General features: G+C 48.9%; 1 long non-coding RNA gene across 2 annotated transcripts; it reads right to left on the reverse strand.

Annotated features, from left to right (window-relative positions):
* Positions 1-502: 502 nt before the first annotated feature.
* On the reverse strand, positions 503-4,774 carry LOC135823729 (uncharacterized). 2 transcript variants are annotated; one of them, XR_010554738.1, is made up of 3 exons: positions 4,546-4,774; positions 2,220-2,302; positions 503-1,043 (listed from the first exon to the last, which is right to left on the reverse strand). It is a non-coding gene; the product is annotated as an uncharacterized LOC135823729 (long non-coding RNA). The 2 variants fall into 2 exon arrangements; XR_010554737.1 differs by having other exon boundaries at positions 4,552-4,771.
* Positions 4,775-12,893: the final 8,119 nt, after the last annotated feature.

Raw genomic sequence — 12,893 nt, forward strand, 5'->3', positions numbered from 1 at the left:
ACTGACCAATGCACAAACAACCATGTATACGCCCGCCGCAAGAGAAGCACGTTAATCTGCAAGTGCACAAGATGTGCACCCACAGATACGCACTACATGGACACACACACACACCACACACCATGTACACGCCCGTCACAAGAGAAGCATGCAAATGTGCAAATGCACTGGATGTGCACACACAGACACACACACACACACACACACACACCATGTACACGCCCGTCACAAGAGAAGCACGCAAATCTGCAAATGCACCGGATGTGCAGACGTGCGCGTGCAAATACGCGCGCACACACACCATGTACACGCCTGTCACAAGATAAGCACGCAAATCTGCAAATGCACTGGATGTGCAGACGCGCGCGCACACACACCACACACACACACACACACACACACACACACACACACACACACACACACACACACACACACACGAGGGCATGCACACATATAGCAGTACACCGGTGCCGTGATTCAAACTAAAATAAAATACTTAGAGAAGCGGGCCACAGTGAATGAAACAATAATGGTGATTTGCATGCCATCTATTCATAAGGCTCTTTTGTCCGTATGTGCATGCGGGCATGTGTACATGTACAGGTGTTTGCAAAGTATCGCAAGAGTACCGGTGGAGATAAGAGAAAACGAATATATGATGGAGAATGCAATATGGTTATCTGTGCGGAAGAGATCATTTCGGCGAGGGATAAGATGGAATCTCTTACGATGCAACTGGACACAGCAAAGAAACTAAATGAAGCGAAAGAGCAGGAGCTAAAAATATTATATGCACAGATAATTGAGGAGAGGAAACACGCCGAACAAAAAACACAATTAACAGAAAAGGCGAAAGAATTCACGGAATTCGCCAACACGGGAAAGCCGGTGCATGAACTGAGAATAAGGCAGCAACAGAGAAAAAAGAAAGAAATACAGAATAAAGCTCAAAAAGCACTATGGTTCTTGGAATCGTTCGGCTTCCGCCTAACATCAATGGATGTTACGTGCACAGCAACCGCTGAGGATGTTTCGGTAACCTTCGACAAGGAGAACATTGATGCAGAACCAAACGCAGAAAACACAGCAGCAACAATTGAAGACCGTTATGAAAAACTCAGTGAACAGTCCAAAACCGATATCAAAAAGGTTCTCTTCCTTTTAGATAAATTTTCAGGCAGTGATGAACTGTATCACGAATTTACACAGTTGTACAACAATATGCCACGGTCATACATGGTTGCCCATTATCGACGAAGAATGAATGCCTCATATGATATCCTGAGCCTGCCTGAACCATTTGAGGGAACAAGAATGGAGTTAGCCCCATTATTGGCTGATGACATATGTCGTCTGTTTGCGGCTGCCAACATTGAGGAGCCAAGCAATGAAACCGTGACGGTGAAGATCAGTGGTGATGGAGCACAGTTTTCCAGCACATCAAGCTTTGTATTGATGACGTACTGCATTCTCTTCGGTGCTACAAATACTCAGGCAAGTAGCAGCCATATGAGTTTCGCTGCCCTCAAAGGCTCGGAGACGTACGATACACTGAGGGACGGGTTCAAGGATGTGTGGACGGAAATCAATGCCCTTATCAAGGTAAGCAATATAACCTACTTGCAGCATCTATGTTATTGCTTTTATTTGTCACTAGATTAACAGGCAGGAGAATGTCATTCTTAGTATTGCAGGTTGGGCGTAACTGGGCTCCATATTTTTAAGATTTTACCTCATGCTACTGTATTACTACTGTATTACTGTATTACTGTATTACTGTATTACTATATTACTAACAGTACAGTCAAACTTGTAACCAAGAGCGGTAATGGACTCATTCACTGCTATTGTCAGCATGTGTTTAGCTTTTTAAATTACATCACAGTGAATGCACAAAGGAGATGTGTTTGCATTGCTGTGTTTCATATCTTCTCACAGGACCCGACAGTGAAAGTTGGAGACACAACTGTTCGGCTGAACATAGTCTTTGCAGCGGATTACAAGTTCCTCTTGCTCACAATGGGCATGAACAAGGCATCCGCCCGCTATGCGTGTGTGTGGTGCAAGGTGGCTGACAAAGACCGACATGACATGACAAAAGACATCAGTTTCTACAACACCGGACCAATGGCAAGGACGCATACTGACATGACAACACTTTACAAGGAGAAGACAACAGACAAACGACTAGGAAGCCACCAAGCACCACTACTCACCATTGACTTGACAAATGTCGTATTGGATGAGCTGCACTTGCTGCTACGTGTCGTGGATAGACTACTTGGCTGCATAATGTGCACTGCGCAGGCGGAGGATCAGAAACAAGGCGAAAAGAAGCAGTTGGGCACTAAGGTTAAATGCATAATGGCAACCATCAAAGAACACGTATACACTCCTTTCAAAATATGGTTTAAAAGAACGAAAATGGTCAGGACACTTCAAGTCTGGACTGGACCAGTATCGATGGCTGCATCAAAAAGAAACTCCTCGGCCGGCTGCCGGAGCACTTCCCCACATTTATGGATGCAGAAACAGCAGTGGCAGTGAAGGTATGGTTCCCATGTGCGTGTATTAGAGATCGAAAGTATCATCTTAAATTCTAGCCTACTGTAATTTAACTGAAATGCTATACCAGTAAGAGACATTTAGTGGCATGACGTTTCGGAAACTTTGAAGCTGGACTGTATATCTTTCTAATAAACGCTCAAACCCACAACATCCAAGCAGTCCTTGGCCACCTGGATTGTAATTTGGATAAAATCAGTTTTTGTGGTGTAGCCAAGGACTATTTCTGTGTTGCGGGTGGGACGTTAATTAAATTCCATAACAATTATGTATTAATGTGCGTCTTTGATTTTGTAACATGAATACCTAGGTTGCGAAATGCGGTGGTGGTGCTAACATTTATGGGAAACCTGAAACTTGAAATACTCTGAATGAATGATGTGTATGTTATTTTCCTGCTTGCCTTCCTGTAGGACTTGTGGATAAATTTCATTAGTGTCCATGACCAACTGTGCAAACATGGCTCTACCGCAACTGACACGTCCACAAGCGCAAAGGCGTTTATTAATAAATTTACGGCTCTGGGTCCGGTACACCAGTCATACTTCAAAGCCAGAGTCACTCCGTATATGCACGCGATGGCGTATCACGCCCCAGGAATGGCTGAAAAATATGGAAGTCTGAAGCTGTTCTCGGGACAGGGCGTAGAGAAAAACAATTCGGACAGCAAAAGTTTCTACAGAAGCTGCAATCGCCATCATGCCGCAGTCGATATCTTGGCAACCAAACGCCGCCTGCATGACCTGGAATCAGCTACCGACCACAATGGTGATCCAATAGTCCGTGCTAAGAGGCACTACACACAGAGGAACGCACCACAGTAACTGCCATTGTGCCCATCAAATATATTGTAAGAACTGTTTCTGTGTTGCGGCTGGGGCGTTAATTACATTCCATGACAGTCACCCCGATAATATTAGGACCATGCAACTAACTTCCCTGCACTCTGTTCTGGTTGTGGGCTTGTGTACTTTCATGTGTCAGTGTGCGTCTTTGATATTGTAACACGAAGTGCGACATTGGATATAATTTACTTCAAATTCTGTGTGTACTTGTTGGCTAATACCTGGGTTGCGCAGCGTAACTTCGAATAATCTGAATGAATGGTGTGTATGTTATTTTGCTGCCTGCCTATCTGTAGGACTTGTGGAATCAGCTACCGGCCACGATGGTGATGCGATAGCCCGTGACAAGAGGCACTCAGTGACACACAGAGTACAACGGCAGTAACTGGCATTGTGCCCATCAATAAAATATATCGTAAAAATAAAATGAAATTATGACTTCTGGTGTGCGAGTGCTTGTCAAAGTATTACAGATAAGGTGAAGTTTGAGGAGCTGATTTTATAACGAAAAATCATGCTGCATGATTCCTTGTTGAAAATATTGTTTACAAAACCAGAACTTTTTTCTCAACGTGCACAGACAGTTCCTCTATGAATAAACTTTTCTGGGGAACTATTTTCCCGTCTGGTCCACTGCAATACCCAGTCTTCTGTTCCCTTTGACGATGACGAACAGACATAGACATAACTTGCGTCCCTTGCCCATGAGTATTCAAACGCATGAAAATGAATGGGGGGAAATGGGAAGTAGACAAGCTAGGTAAATGGACAACACAATACTTGGAAGAGGGAGTTTCAGGGTCAGTACAAGGGAACAAATGACGAAACATAGGACGAGACATAGGGACAACAAAGGTTTGGGGATGGGGCGACGATAGACACGCATTGATGCGCCCACACAGCACAGAAGCAAATTCTGATATGGCTGTCGCTGGCGGGGCATCGGGGGACAGATACTCGGCCAGAAGTTCTGGGGTGAGGTGGTGACGAGGTTCCCACGAAGCTTCCTCCATGCGAAAGCCCTTCCACTTCAAAAGGAATTCTTTCTTTCCCTATTCAAACATGCAATGAAGCCGGGTGCAAACTAAAGTAAACAGCAAATCAACATCTCTGCTGAGATAGAGAAACTCACACTTACATTGCGATCCCGGCAGCCGACAACAAAGTCCACGGCATACTCCTCCGGCGCAGCTGGTCGTGGTGACGACTTCGCACACTGGCGAAGGTCGACATTGGGGCTGGCAAGTCGCCTATAAAAACCCTCCACCCGCTCGCTTCTCCTCGTCCTCTCCATCATTGGCAGCAACAAATTACTTTCCAACTACATGTACTATCTCTTTTCTCTCTCTTCCACTACTAAAATTCAAAAATATTTTAGAAAGAAGATGAAAAAAATCCTTCGCTCAATCAACGCGAAGCATTATTTTGATGACGTGCAGTGAAAAATGTGAAACGCAAATTTTTGTGAAAAATGCGTGACGCCGACTGACCAGCAATTTCGCCTGACGAGTATGTTTCGCGGAGCGATCGCTCAACCTACGTCATTCAAACATTGCAGGATGGTTCAGACATACATGCTAGGCATGGAACCACAGGGGATGATATCATAGCTGACACACAGAGTCACATACACAGCAGATTCGTGTGCACAGGTACTAAATTAGTGGACGTCGTCATCTTCTTCCTGCTGATCTCAAATGTACTATGACGTGCTATTTCGTCTGACGGGGAGAGAACTACAATCAGTAAGTGAGTGAGAGAGAAATCGATTGATCGATCAATACAAGTCGCAGCCACCTTCTTTGGCTTGTACTTTTTGTACATCTACCAGCGTGATCACTAAAACAATGAAAAAAGGTTTAGCTTGAAGATAGTTTGGGATTTGAACTCACAACTTCATGGTCAGCAGACAGCAATCATAACCACAAGGCCAAAAAAGAAAGGATAAATCGTGGGTTTTGATAAAAATCGATACTGGCTTCCAGGGCAAATTGTAAACCCACACCCAAACCAAAAGGCCGGAAACCTGGCCGAAATTCTTAGGGCGCGTTCAGACTACCGTGAACCCCGTCAAACCGTGAATGCGGATTAACACGCATGCACTCGCTATTGCAGACCAGTGGAGAGCACACATCATATGGAGGATTCATGGAGTGCTGGGCAACCGAATCTGGCATGTGATAATCATGTAGGATAGTCCACGCACGAGGTGCAGCCCATGAAATGGGCACCCATGAACTGGGCGGAGTGTGGACGGCCTGTATGATAGTGTGTATGTATGTCCACGCACAAAGTGCAGCCCATGAGATGGGCGCCCATGAAATGGACGGAGTGTGGACGGCCCACGCACACGAGGTGCAGCCCATGAAATGGGCACCCATGAACTGGGCGGAGTGTGGACGGCCTGTATGATAGTGTGTATGTATGTCCACGCACAAAGTGCAGCCCATGAGATGGGCGCCCATGAAATGGACGGAGTGTGGACGGCCCACGCACGAAGTGCAATGCCCGTTAGGAGGCAGGAGTGTGGGAGTATGAGTGTGATCGCCGAAGGCCGTGATAATTGCCAGATGAGAGGAGATAGCTGGCCCAGCACTCCTATTTATTTTCGTCTTGTATGAATTATGATACCTGTGTTGAATCAAGGATATCAATATTATTCATAGATGGGAAGAGGTGGGTGGGTGAGAAAGGAACAAACCGGTGTTCTTCTCACCACCCAAGCAAAGCAAATATGAAGTAGCAATACGGCCAGCGCGAAGTATGGTGTATACGTTACGGGTTCAAGCTCCGATGTGTGCTGCAGCCGCATATGGCTGGTTGGCTGGCGAGTTCAGGTGAGTTCCGGCGTACGCATGTTACATGCCACCACAGCGTGCATGTACGTGTTACTTGACATGCATCAATGAATAGCGTGGGATCTGCGGGCTCTTTGGAAGCCGCTGGAGCGCGTGTGAAGTGGTGGCTTGTGCAATGTGTTAACCTACATTACCGCAAGCTCTAATGTGCTATTAACACGCATGCACTCGCTATTGCAGACCAGTGGAGAGCACACATCATATGGAGGATTCATGGAGTGCTGGGCAACCGAATCTGGCATGTGATAATCATGTAGGATAGTCCACGCACGAGGTGCAGCCCATGAAATGGGCACCCATGAACTGGGCGGAGTGTGGACGGCCTGTATGATAGTGTGTATGTATGTCCACGCACAAAGTGCAGCCCATGAGATGGGCGCCCATGAAATGGACGGAGTGTGGACGGCCCACGCACACGAGGTGCAGCCCATGAAATGGGCACCCATGAACTGGGCGGAGTGTGGACGGCCTGTATGATAGTGTGTATGTATGTCCACGCACAAAGTGCAGCCCATGAGATGGGCGCCCATGAAATGGACGGAGTGTGGACGGCCCACGCACGAAGTGCAATGCCCGTTAGGAGGCAGGAGTGTGGGAGTATGAGTGTGATCGCCGAAGGCCGTGATAATTGCCAGATGAGAGGAGATAGCTGGCCCATGGTTGCCCAGCCTCCATGCTAAGTTGTGACACATTGCAATGCACATGAATGACACTGTTGTTGCTATCAGCGCAGTTTGTCAGCACAATCCTAGCACAGCAAGTTGCTGTGCTGTTCCAAACGGTCAGCCGTGTGGGTACGTGCATGGGTGCGAGTTGCGTGCCCGCGTGGCGGGTTCTTACATACCTCCATGCGTTCTGTGATGCGCTTGTACCTCTGACAGCTTTTGGGTCAGCTGCCCCATGTCTGTGTCGGTTGTCCTGATGTAGCTCAAGACACTGTCGCTTCTCCATCGGCCCATTGCCCTGATTAGCCAGTCCGGGGTACCCGCCATGGCTGCAGTAGTGGCGGCACCGATGCGGAACGAATGACCAGCGTAATCGCGTGAATTGGGTGTTCCCGTGAGTGGGAGAAGCTGTCGGAGCTCTTCTGTCAGTGCCTGCCTGGTCAGCGGTCTCCCAGGGCGGTAGCGGAAGAGTGCGTCAGTGGCGTCAGGCAGACAGACTGTAAAATATGCCAGGAGGGCGGCAACCAGGCAAGGTTGTGAAGTGGTACTACCGATTATCTGCATGGCCCTGACGGAGTTGGTCCGTCTTCGATTGCTTGATGTGGAAGCGGATATATGTGCGTCCTTGAGTGACATCCAGAGTCACATCTTGGCGCGTGGCATGAGTGGCAGGGTCAAACCCGGCTGGAGGCGCAGTGAATTCAGCGCATCGAAGAAATCCGAAGAAGGCGAGCACCATTGCCGCGTTGAGCATGCCCTTGTCCTGCTGGTGACGCCGTTGGTCCAGGCTGAGTTGGTTGAGGCGCTTCCGCAGCAAATCAATGGTGATTGGGAGGCGAGTGCGCTGGATTGCCGGGTCAGTCGCCGTCCTCTTGATGCCTCGCATAACACGTGGCGGCAGCAGTGCGTTCGTCGTTGGATCTCGGAATCCGGCTTCGAGATGCATGTTGCGTACTGCGGCCCTGTAGACATGAATTATCTGTGGTTGAACCGATTGTGTGAGGTGTGCTGCGAAGCAGCTGGGCATCGTGTCTGTAGCCGGCATGGGCGTCCATCTCTGCAACGCACAGAATTGCGTAAATTTCCTTTCGCCAGTGGTGTACGTGCGCCGTGTTGTCGGGGCGATTGCCATGGCTGCCAGGTCGGCGACCTCCTGCATCAGTCCAGGAGAGGGAGGCGGATTGCAGTGTCCGGGGCTTGCTGTGCCGATGGTGCCAGCTGCTGGAATGCCTGTCAGAGTGATACGGAAATAGGGCTTGGCGCGGCTAAACCTCTTGTTGATCCCATAAGCGCCGCGTAAATGTTCTGCCTGGTACGACGACGCTCGACGCAAAGGAGAGTTTCCTCAGGAAGTGATCGAGTTTGCGTTGCGTGGTCTGGGTGCAGCGTGACAGCTCGCTGAGGAGCTCGCGGAGGTCCGCCGGTTTGTCGTCTGGGAGACGGGCTTCCATGCGCACCGTGTCGAGCACAATTCCGAGGAAGGCAGTAATGTGTGAAAGCGAACAGTGTTCAGGGGAGTGGAAGTCGGCTTACTTTTTCTCAGTGGGCTTCGAGGTCTTCTCGTGGCTATCTGCAGGGCGCTGCCACCTGAAGCGGGTGGTGCTGGTGCAGGATGTGGCGGCATGTCCTTTGTCTTCACATGAGCTGCAGGCGTAGAGACGGTCGCAGGGTGTGCGGGAACAGGGCCTGCCGCGGTTGAAGTTAAAACAGACTTGGCGGGTGCTGCCCGCCACTGATGGAAAGGGCTGCGCGTGTTGAGCTGCGGCATGTGGGCAGCGGTCGCGGCTGTTTTGGAGCGTGCATTTGGTGCATGACGGACGGGGAGAGCGGAGTAGGTGAATACTAGGTGAATACTCCACAGCGTCTGATTGATCGCGTCCCAGCGCAGTGCCATGCTGGCGGTGTGTTGGCGAAATGCTCGATCATAGTTCAGCACAGCAGACGTCGTGAACTGTTGGTTCGCAGTACAAAGTATGTGCTGGTAGCAGACGAGCTCATGAGCTCGGTCAGGACGAGCAAGAACGACGATGCCCATGTAGATCGTCCAGGCCTCCAGCCAAGCCGAGAAGTCGTTGATCGCGCGCGCGTGTGTGCTTTGCGCTGAGGTTGAGCGAGGGCTGAGCCATGTCGCTGCCAGCTGTAACCAGTTGTATTGGCTCCTGTCCCTGGGAGCTGAAATTTTCCGGCAAGAGTTCCTCAAGTTCCACAAACTCTCCGCGCTGGATTTTTTCAATCGCACGACGTGGCGGTGTGGGTAGAACCGAGGGCTTGGAGAGAACTGGGGGTCCTGGCAAAGTCGGAGGTTCCGATAGAACTGGAAGTTCCGGGCAGGATAGGTCCGGAGCTTGACGCTCGGAGCGTGGGAGCGATCTTTCGGGTGCGGAGCGCGCGCGTGGGAGAGATCGGCTTCCAGATCAGACTCAGCACTGTTTTCTCCAGGCGTTCCACGCGTTCAAGGAGAGGGTGGAGGGCGTTCATCTTCATAACGCCTGAGGAAATGATGTCCGGGGAGAGCAATGAGGGCTCGTCCTGCATAGAAGCGTCGGTGCCTGGAGCGGGGTCAGAAGTCTGAACTAGCTGCTGACGGTGTGTCGGAGGCATAAGGCGCGAAGGCGCGCATGCCGTCAGTCCGCACGTATGGCGAGGTCGAAGCCCTACCCGAGCGGCGACGGGTAACCTCGACGGCATACCCGCGTCCGCGTCCACGTCTGCTTCCTCGTACAGAGCCTCGTGGCATGGTGAAAGAGAGAGAAAGGGAGTCGAGAAAGGAACAAACCGGTGTTCTTCTCACCACCCAAGCAAAGCAAATATGAAGTAGCAATACGGCCAGCGCGAAGTATGGTGTATACGTTACGGGTTCAAGCTCCGATGTGTGCTGCAGCCGCATATGGCTGGTTGGCTGGCGAGTTCAGGTGAGTTCCGGCGTACGCATGTTACATGCCACCACAGCGTGCATGTACGTGTTACTTGACATGCATCAATGAATAGCGTGGGATCTGCGGGCTCTTTGGAAGCCGCTGGAGCGCGTGTGAAGTGGTGGCTTGTGCAATGTGTTAACCTACATTACCGCAAGCTCTAATGTGCTATAAACCGTGAAGGACGTTCACACTACCGATAACAAACTATCGTTACCGTGAAGTTTTCAGCTCTCACCGCGGCACTGACAAGGGATTTTCCCTTTTTTCCCAGCGCGCATGCAGCCTGAGCACTTTTTTACTGCCGGTAAAAGTTTACTGCCGCAGCAGCCGCGGCAGTAACACTTTCCCACCGGTAACGTGCCAGTAACGTCACGTGATCAAATCACCTTGGTGACTTTCCCAATCGGTGACTTTTTATCGGTAGTCTGAACGCGCCCTAACTCCTTAACGGCTAGTCCCATTGTTCCGAAACATTTACAGAACAATTTGCCGTGTCCTATCAAGCCATTCTATGTACTTTGTTGTCCAAATTTCCCTTATCTTCATACTTTTTAAGACCAAAACCTGATTGTAAATCTTTTTGAAATGGACTGTAGTAGTAAGTCTGCACAGTCCATTTTTGACTAAGTATATTGTACAATACTGTTCAAACTAGGTACGCGCCAGGCTGCCGCAGCTTATAGGTTATAACCGATAAACCGACCGTTAGCGTAGCAGATAACCGTTAAGGTGAAACCGTAGCCGTTTGAGCCCTAAAAAATAATGTAATATTATTATTATTATTTTGCTTGTTCGTGTTGGAATCAACCTGCATAAAGCAGGTATAATTATAGCCTTCGCTTAAGCTACCATAAAAAAGCTCACCCTGAGCGAGAGGGCTAGAGGAAAAGATAACGATAACGAGATACAGAATACAGAATACAAAAAATCAATGAGCATAGTTCAAAACATGAAAAAACAAAACGAAGAAAAGCAGAGCCGTAGTTACTAATCGGAATAACCGATTGATCCATCAATCGACAAAGGGGACTAATCCGTTATTATTGCAAAGTGGAAACTGATTGTAGTTGCAGATCTCCAGGCCAGGGACAGCATATTGCCGATTCTGGATAGGTCTCTGCAGCATTTGATATGTGGTAATTATCATAATTGTTGATAAAATTGTTAGAGTATCTAGTGTAATTGTGTAACTTCAGCCACTACACACAGCACACATTAGCTCCTTCCACGTTCGACGGTCCTGGGCGAGCTGTCTCAGTGCAACTACTTCCTCCGTATACAAAAACTTCGTGACTTTTTTAACGGTGTTTTTGAGCAAGAATCTGCTCAACGAACAGGCTGTCATCGACAACCCACGTCCATGTCGAGGTTAGTTTTGTTGATCCAGAACAGATTCTCCACGGACGCCATGTGTGTGAGGACGTTGCCCACAGAAACTCAATAGTCAAATCAAAACAAATAACACTTACTTGCTCGAAACTGACACAGTGACGAAGTGTAGCTCGTGGCTGGAGCACGGAGTCACGCGGCACTCGCTGCCCTGAAACTGGCCAGGCGCGTACTTGCGGTGCGCGGCCCCATAGATCTACGCAGCGTGAGAACATAGATTTGTTTCGCTCGCACGGCAAGATGAAACATTTCAGTCGTCGTGCAACCAGCGCAGACTCAGGATCAGAATGTCGATGGCCTGGCTTTCTTCGCCTCTCTCCAGTCAGACGCCTCCTTTGTCGCCAAGGGGAATCGCAGGGACCTCCTCGAAGCCATTGTAGAATGCTTGGGAGGATTATCCTGGCGAGAAAATGCGAAGCGTGTGGATGTGCTTGTACGACTCGTTTCACGGCATAATGGAGGTCGTGGGTTGGAACAACTGACTATAGTTGACACCGATTCGTACATAGCTCTAGAGATGAAGAAGGCGTAGCCAAAGTCCAGCGTCGGATCATCACTACAGGTGACAAGAATCTGAACGAAATGCGAGCGGAAGCAGCGACTGTTGGCGATGCGGAGTCAGCGTCGTCAGGTGACAATGACATGAGCGACGAAGACTCTGAAAAAACTCAATCTCATTCGTCTGAGTTGCTTTTTTCTTTGTATATAGCTTGTAAACAGGTTAGACAATGCCACGAGTGTTATTCCGAGTCAAACGGAACAATTCCAGAGCTGTGCGCAGCTTTAAAAAAAGTCACGCAGTTTTTGTATATGGAGGAAGTAGATCCTCGTGTGATGCGAGGGAGTTTGTGGATCTGGAATTATTCAGGTCGTTTTTGATAGATCGCGGGAGGGTTGTTCTCGGGCGGCCTCGGAACCCTGAGCTTCCTCGTTGAAAGTATGCTGACATAGCCTGCTGGACCGGGGATGAGGTGTCTAGTCGAAGCATGTGGCCAAGCATTCTCCACCTAGCGATAAAGGTCTTTTAAATATGAATTTGATCACAAAAGGCGATATATTACTAAAGACGATTATTACTATACGTGATAACTGGGTATGGAAAATGAAATTGAATTTGAGAAATTGATCACTATAGCCAGTACTTCCTCCGCATCATTAAAATTCTCACTTCGCACATCGCAATGTTTGCGACTCACTCGTTTTAGTCAGACTGTCATGATCGCTGTTTTCTGTGTTCGAACATTGGTGCGACCCTTCCTGCGCAATGTATATTTGTTTCTGAAGTCGTGTTGGTCTCGGAGCTCTCTTCCGTGCCAAACAAATCCATCGAGCTCCGCACTATTTCGCCCCAGAGCATGTATCGGTTTTCTGGAGTTCGTGCCGTCCCACATCGTTCGCATGGGCATTTATCAAGACTGCAAGCTCCTGTATAAGAATCCTGGTATCTCTCCTGAATTCGAAATGCTGAAGTTGACGATGGCAAGAACAAAGTGTTCTCAAATTCCTAAAACGCACTACGTGTGGCACATCTTGCTGCGAAGGTAGCAGGTCTGATAATACCAACAAAATCAGCGAAGCGCTTGCCAAGTAAAGGTGCGGAACTGCTTACCCTATCTCGCTGTAAGGTCGTTACAGTGTACTTGAAAAATG

Source organism: Sycon ciliatum, chromosome 8 (assembly GCF_964019385.1).
Source record: "Sycon ciliatum chromosome 8, ocSycCili1.1, whole genome shotgun sequence".
In the NCBI taxonomy this organism is placed as follows: Eukaryota; Metazoa; Porifera; class Calcarea; order Leucosolenida; family Sycettidae; genus Sycon; species Sycon ciliatum.